General features: G+C 45.3%; 1 long non-coding RNA gene across 1 annotated transcript; it reads right to left on the minus strand.

Annotated features, from left to right (window-relative positions):
• Positions 1-483: 483 nt before the first annotated feature.
• LOC147026912 (uncharacterized) lies at positions 484-5,254 on the minus strand. Its single transcript, XR_015058558.1, has 2 exons — positions 2,884-5,254; positions 484-1,488 (listed from the first exon to the last, which is right to left on the minus strand). It is a non-coding gene; the product is annotated as an uncharacterized LOC147026912 (long non-coding RNA).
• Positions 5,255-6,878: the final 1,624 nt, after the last annotated feature.

Raw genomic sequence — 6,878 nt, forward strand, 5'->3', positions numbered from 1 at the left:
TTTGTTGGGTCATGATCGTGGATATAAAATGGCTTCAAATTACAAGTTGGCGCTACTTCTAGCATATTTTCTGGATTCTCCCACCCTGGTCATTAAGTCTGCTGGGTTTTGATTTTTACCGACAAAGTGATGTGGCAATTTGCATGAGACAGAGCAATTCAATTTTATTAAATTTAGAATCTAAATACATTTGTGCTGCTACCTCAGCTAGATTTGAATCTACAACCTCTTCGATCCCAATCCTCACCACAACACCACCACCATTGCAACCAAAGGATGTCAAGTTTCCCAGCCGATTTGATATGAAAAGTGGAATGGGTGTCCAGCCTTTGATAATGTAATCTTCAACGTTTCCAAATTGGTAATCTTGATTCTCACGAGGGAAAGGGAAGCACAAATGACATGGTCATCACAGAACCAATGCACAACTGTTTGGAGAGAAGAAGAAGACAACAAACAAAAAAAACATGCACACAATGTATCTTTGGCTTTTGGTGAATATATTTTACCATGTGAGAAACTGACATCAATCATGTCACACCTTCCCACAAATCTGACATATTGTATTAAAATGGAATCTGATCCAACCTGTACTGCAACATGAGTTATCCAGCTTTTCCAGCAGTGAGTACACAAAAAAAAGAAGTACTAATACATATTGCACCTCAGTAAAGCTGTTGTATTGAATGAATGGGGTGGCCAAGATGTCAGAGAGGTATGCACATTCACCGCTGACCAGTCTATGCTGGTTTTGAATCTCATCCGAGCTACAAACTGTCATCCTGCTGTCCTACAAGCAAGGCGAGGTGAGGCATCAATATGTGTGTGTGCGCACACCATCCGTCAAAAGGATGTTAAACTGGGTGTCCCATTTGCCAACACGAGTTGATGGACGTTAAAGATCCCACGGTGTACTTTGTGGGAAGAAAGCAAGGCTATTGCCAGCACGTTGAACAAATTACTGCCCTTACCTACAGATGGCGCTCAATCAGCAGCACTGCTGCAACCAAAACGAATGAAACTACTAGCAATCATCTGTTGCAAAGAAAATCAGGAGCAAATGAATTATTGCCGACAAATTGAGAAAAAATTCAGACATTCAACTTCCACCACTTATCTCGGCCCAAAATATTTGAGAATTGAATAACTTATTAGCCAATATGAACGTCCTAAATTCTCGGTACTCCGCTCATCACTATCCAATAACCAGCACACCATCACACCATGTGCTTGTAGCACGTCAGATTACCCCGTGCCACTATTAATGTCGCGTGTTCGTTATTTTTGCTTTATGTGCATGCATCAATAAGCTTGTCCATGGTCTCCCATTAATATGCACTAAATTAAACAGGAAACAAAGTACGTGAAAAACAAACATGGTGGGCTGGTGGCAGAATGTCCACAATGCTGGTGGAGACTGCAGTTTTCCCTCGGATCGTCTACTTCATCCAGTTGATAGTCATTATGAGATGCTGATCACGGGCTGAACTGATTTGGCGTAAACAAGGCATTTTCACGAAATTAGTTTGGTTTTGAGAACAAATCGATGAAAACCTAAGTGCTGTTTTTGAACCAGGAAAATATACACATGAACAATAAAGCACCAGGAATAGTTTTGACACATTTTGTGCTTTGCACTGGTTGCAAGACCAGCTCTGTCAATATGATGTACTCCCATTAACTCACAGAAGATAAACAACACCGCATACGATCTGAATTACAACAGGCATCAAAAACCATTCAGAACCGCAAAAGCAACAAGGCTTGGCTCACGAACACCGACGAGGTCCAGCAGGCACCCAACAATCACGTGATTCCTTTGATGGGTGAACTAGATTGTACAATTTGGCCAAATTTGGAGGGATGCTTTGTAGCAGAGCCAAAATATTTAGCAACAGGTGCAAACAGGAAGGAATGAAGATGGCTGTGTCTGGCACGACGAGACAGTCAGGCATTTGAGCCTGTGGATAAAATCAAATTGCGCCCAAATCAGGATGGCAATAACCCCTGTTATTGTCTCATCAAAAATCACTGCCGTGAATGAATGCAACTTTTGGAACATCATGTGATCATCGGATTGCTCGACTTGTCCGCTCACCATGGGAGAGCGAATCACACTCTGAATCAGATAAACGCCACGATGGAGATGGAACACCCGACCGAGCATTTATGTACAAAATGCATCCTCAGAGCAATTGCATGGGTTGTTCAAAGTTGGAAAAAAAAAAGGAGATGCTCAAAATAGTTTTTATTGCTGTCTGTCAGCAAAATATCTCAAAAAGTTATGGACAACTTTGGACAAAACCTGATGGACAAGTTGGATGTGTGACTAGGCCAAATCAATTAGATTTTGGTAAAGATATGGATAAGAATTTTTTTTTTCTCCACAGATTCTTCACTATTGAGAGATGGGGCAAAAAACAATGCAAGGAAACCATATCTAAACAACATTGTGGATACATAATGACAAAACCTGGATGAGTTGGGAAATGACAAGGAAGAATTGATGAGAGTTTTGGTTCCACATTCAGATCAAGCCACTGACAAACACGACACGACATAAGCTGTTCAGCCTGGCGGATGGATGTGCTACCGAGTGCCGTTCTAGTTTATGTCTGTCTTTTTGCTGTACACGAGAAACTAGAGAAGCTGTGGGAAATTTTTTGGATCAGCTAATTGTGGATAAGATATCCTGGCAATGCATTTCATAACAAGTTGGCACTCACAGTGATAAAGTCCCAACAAGTTGAGATTTAATCAACGGTCAAGATTACCTGCTGCAGGGGTTGTCCAAACACGTACCCCCCCCCCCATTGCATTTATTTACAAAAAAAGAAGCCCTTTCTTTAACCATCTCATCCTTACAAATTTTGAACCTCGCACCTGGTTTAGGCTTGTAAGATGTCAGGTTCACATCCCATATTCTGTGTAGTTTTGTCACCAAGGATCCGTGCAATGCCTGTGACAAACAATTAACAGTAATGGAGAAAAGTTTGATTTGCAGTGCAAATTGTTTAGAAAAAATACATATCAAGGTGTGTGCATATACAGAAGGACTTATAAGGTTGCATCCCCACCTGTAACTCGTAGAAAAGAAAAGCAAAAAAAACAAACAAAAAAAATAAAACCAATAGAATATCCACAAAACACACAAGAAAAGGCAACCAGTTTGTTGGGGGAACATCGCCATCCTGTGGTTGAAAAAAAGCAAGCGATTTGGCCGAGCAAGCGATTTTCAATACGAGCAATAGATGACATACTTGTGAACATTATTTTGAAGTAAACAAGCCACATAGGCCGTATTATCGATGAAGGCGCAGCCGGGATTACAGGAGTGATGCACGGAGCAGCACAGGCAGACTGAGACAAGTGCAATGCTTTAGAATGATGCACCAGCCGTTGCCCAAGTCTCCGCCTCACCACACTGATCTTGTATTTTATATATACATCTGATAAAAGTTTGTATGAGGGATGTGGGAAAGTTCCCAACACCCCCACAGAGGCCGGGACAAGTGCAATACAAATGAACACACATGCATTGCAGCCAATCCAGGCCTTAGCAGGGCGGGACATCAACCAAGAACCCCCACGCTTGCTCCAACCTTTGACCTCCACCCATTCCTCAATGCTTAGGGCAAAGGGAGGGGTAGAGAGTGGTGTGGAGGAGGGGTGGGTAGGAAAAACGGAGAGGCTGGAGCCGTTGGTGCGGTGACGACTGAGGTCACCGATTTAGATACCCCCCCCCCGCCCCTTTTTTTGCACTCTGCAATCAATGGTTTGAAGCAGAGGGGAGAACTCTGCCCCCACCCTGTACCCTTTGTCTCAAATCCTTCCCGTACGTTTCTCGGTCTCCAACTCGCCCTGCCCCCACACGGACCGTCCCAGTGGTGAGCCTGGTCAACCGCTGTCAGTTTTGCATGGATTTGCACAGCGTACAGATAAAAAAGCTGAAAGCAAACCAGCAAAACTAACAGCCGCAACCATTTCAGGATGGGAGGGAAGGCAAACATTTTCCATGAAACAATCGGAATAAGTGAGATATAACCCGAAAAACGGTATTCATCCATAAGGGAGGCCATGGAAACGTGCAGGAACTTATTCCCCTCACAATACTAAAAGTGCTGGTATTGCAGTAGATTTTTAAACTGCTACCTGCACTACAAGCACTTTGGTACTGCGAGAATACACAGTAGGACAGAAGCCGCAAGGCTTCCAAACAGAGTTTGAGAGTTTATGAATGAAGACACGTTTGATAAACATCAAAGCACCGTGCACGCTACAGCATGTCTTAAACGGGATTGAGCAAATTAATGACTCCTCTGCTCCCTCCACTACACTCCCCCAAACTTTCAACATAAAATAATTTTCTGACTTCCTCCAAATAAAAGGACACACACACACACAATTGGGGGATTGGGGGGGGGTGGACAGGGCCAGCTGGCTGTGTGCGGATGTTTAGAATTCTCTGTCAGTTTTGCGAAAGATTTGCACAGCTTGGGAGGAAAAGCCACTGCCGTCCAGCAAATCCCGCAAAACTGTCAGAGAAGCCTCGAGAAGTGAGCAGCAACCGAAGGGGGAGGAACTTATCGCAGGAAGGATGGGCGGAGTAGGAAAATGGGGTGGAGGTGGGTGGTTGGGTGGGGGGGGTGGGACATTTACTCCCGCCATTTTTTTTTTTGTCCAGGTCCGACCACGTGCAGGAACCATCAAAAGCAGCACAAGGCCCTGAACCTTGATAACTGGGCATTTTCTCTTGGCAGAGTGCGGCGGCACAGTGTTAAAAGTGTAAATAGTGTAGCTAGCAGGAACGATGGGCTATCTATCACTATGTGCACTTTCACACTGCACGGCCCGGCACGACGGACACGTTCCGAGGCAGCAGACCATCCTGGGCTCAGTGGCTTCTTGTGACGGAAGGAGCAAGTAGAGCAGTAGATTATGGACTTTGCAACTATCTGCACTAGATGCACCTTAACACAAGGAAGCCGCGAAAGCTCTGCGGCGTAGGGACTTGCAAATGGGAACATCAACACTCCTTGGATGATAACTTTGATGAGGCTGTGGGTGGGAAGAGAAGGTTACAATGCATTATTCGTGCAAGCTAAGCACTCCCCTTTGGCCATGAATGAATGAGCGAGAATGGGGTGGGAGGAGAATGGTGTCAGCCTGCGAAGCACCCACGGAGAGCACGTTTGAATGAAGAAAAGGACCTGCACAAAGCCACAAGTGCCGCCATTGCAGTAGATCAGAACACGTTTCTACTACCTGCAATAGCAGCACTTTGGCTCAGCACAGGCAGGTAGGTGATCAGGGTGATGCATCAGAGCAAAAGCTCCACTGGGTACCTTCGCCAGGAACAGTAAACCTGTCGGAAATAACAGTTAGACCTCAGCTAGATATTACCAGAATTCCAGGGATTAAAAGCAACGATGTAAGAGCTTATGTAACCAAATCTTCAAACAGTTGTTTTTTTTTTTTAAATACATTAAAAAAAAAAATTTAAATAAAAAAACCCCCAAAAAACAAACACAAACAATTGCAACTGCACAATAAATCGCGGCAAAGTATCGGAAAGAAAGGGGGGGGGGGATAAACAGGAGTAATACATACTCGTGTAGATCTTCAGTAGCCAAATGCGACAACCCCCTGCTAACCAAGCGGAAGGACAATGGGTAAAAGTTTGTGCGCGCGACGGGGACAAAGTTTGGGCGCGCGGACCATGTGCTCGAGCACATGGCCGGGCCCCGCAGGCGCCATTGTCCTCGACGAAACCGTGCCATACTTCTCCCAAAGCGTCCTCACGCAGAACAAACACCGCGACCGCGACGAGAAAACGACGGATATCGAGGAGGTAAACCGGGACGACAACAAAAGGGTGTCCGCCGTTACTTGCGGTCGGCGCACAAGCCGGCACACGCGGGCCAGGCCCGATCCAGCCTTGCACGCCATGTGCTCGCTTCTTCCTCCCTCCTTTCCTTTCCCTCCCTCCACAAAGAAAACTCCACGCCCACGCAGGCATTCGCCATGCCCGAGAGAAAGTCCGAGTATTGAAGAAGTCGTTTAAAAAGCACCACAATGGAGAAAGAATAACGGAATTCCACGAAGTAGCAGGCCGACTTATGAGGCGGTATGTCATGTACCTATCGCGCCAAACTTATCCCACAAGAGTACGGCCACGCCCCCACCCTCCGCCACGCCCCCACCCTCCGACACGCCCCTCCCCCGAAGGGAAGGCAAGCGATAACGAACAGTACACACGAACATCCAAGTTTGTCTTGTAAAGAGTGCACACCGACACAAAAAACTATTATTATTATTATCATCATTAACATTTTGTTTCCATGGTTTCAAGCCCAAACCGCCCCCCCCCAAAAAAAAATATAAATAAATAAATATAATAATAATAACAACTTTATAACCGGAGCTCAACCGTCAATCAGACCTCCCATCAACTATAAAAATCAAAACCATACATTAGATATCGGACAAGCTGCTTGATGCGCAACAACGATAACAGGTTATAAACACGTGGTTCACGGTAATAGCATCACCACGAGGATGGGATAAAAGGACGGACGGCGTGGACGGTGGAAACCGCCGAGCCGGGAGAATGAAACCTCCCGGCACAAGAACACTCAGGAAACTCACGGAAGAAGCCGGAGAGGGAAAAGTGACTCGCGGCACGAGGCATGTCGGCACTGGCAGCGCCACATTATGAAAATGGCGCGAACACTTGGCCACGTGGTCTCCCCTCCCCCTGTTGGTATTTGGGTTGCAGTATTTGCAATTATTTTGTGCTTCACTCTTACCTTTTAAGTATAAACCTGAAATAATTTTGTTTTTGTGCCTTGTGAACGTTTTATTGAGTATGTCGTCTT

The sequence above is a fragment of the Eptatretus burgeri genome, chromosome 5, assembly GCF_056783735.1.
Source record: "Eptatretus burgeri isolate ZD-2024b chromosome 5, Ebu_testis_v1, whole genome shotgun sequence".
NCBI lineage: Eukaryota > Metazoa > Chordata > Myxini > Myxiniformes > Myxinidae > Eptatretus > Eptatretus burgeri.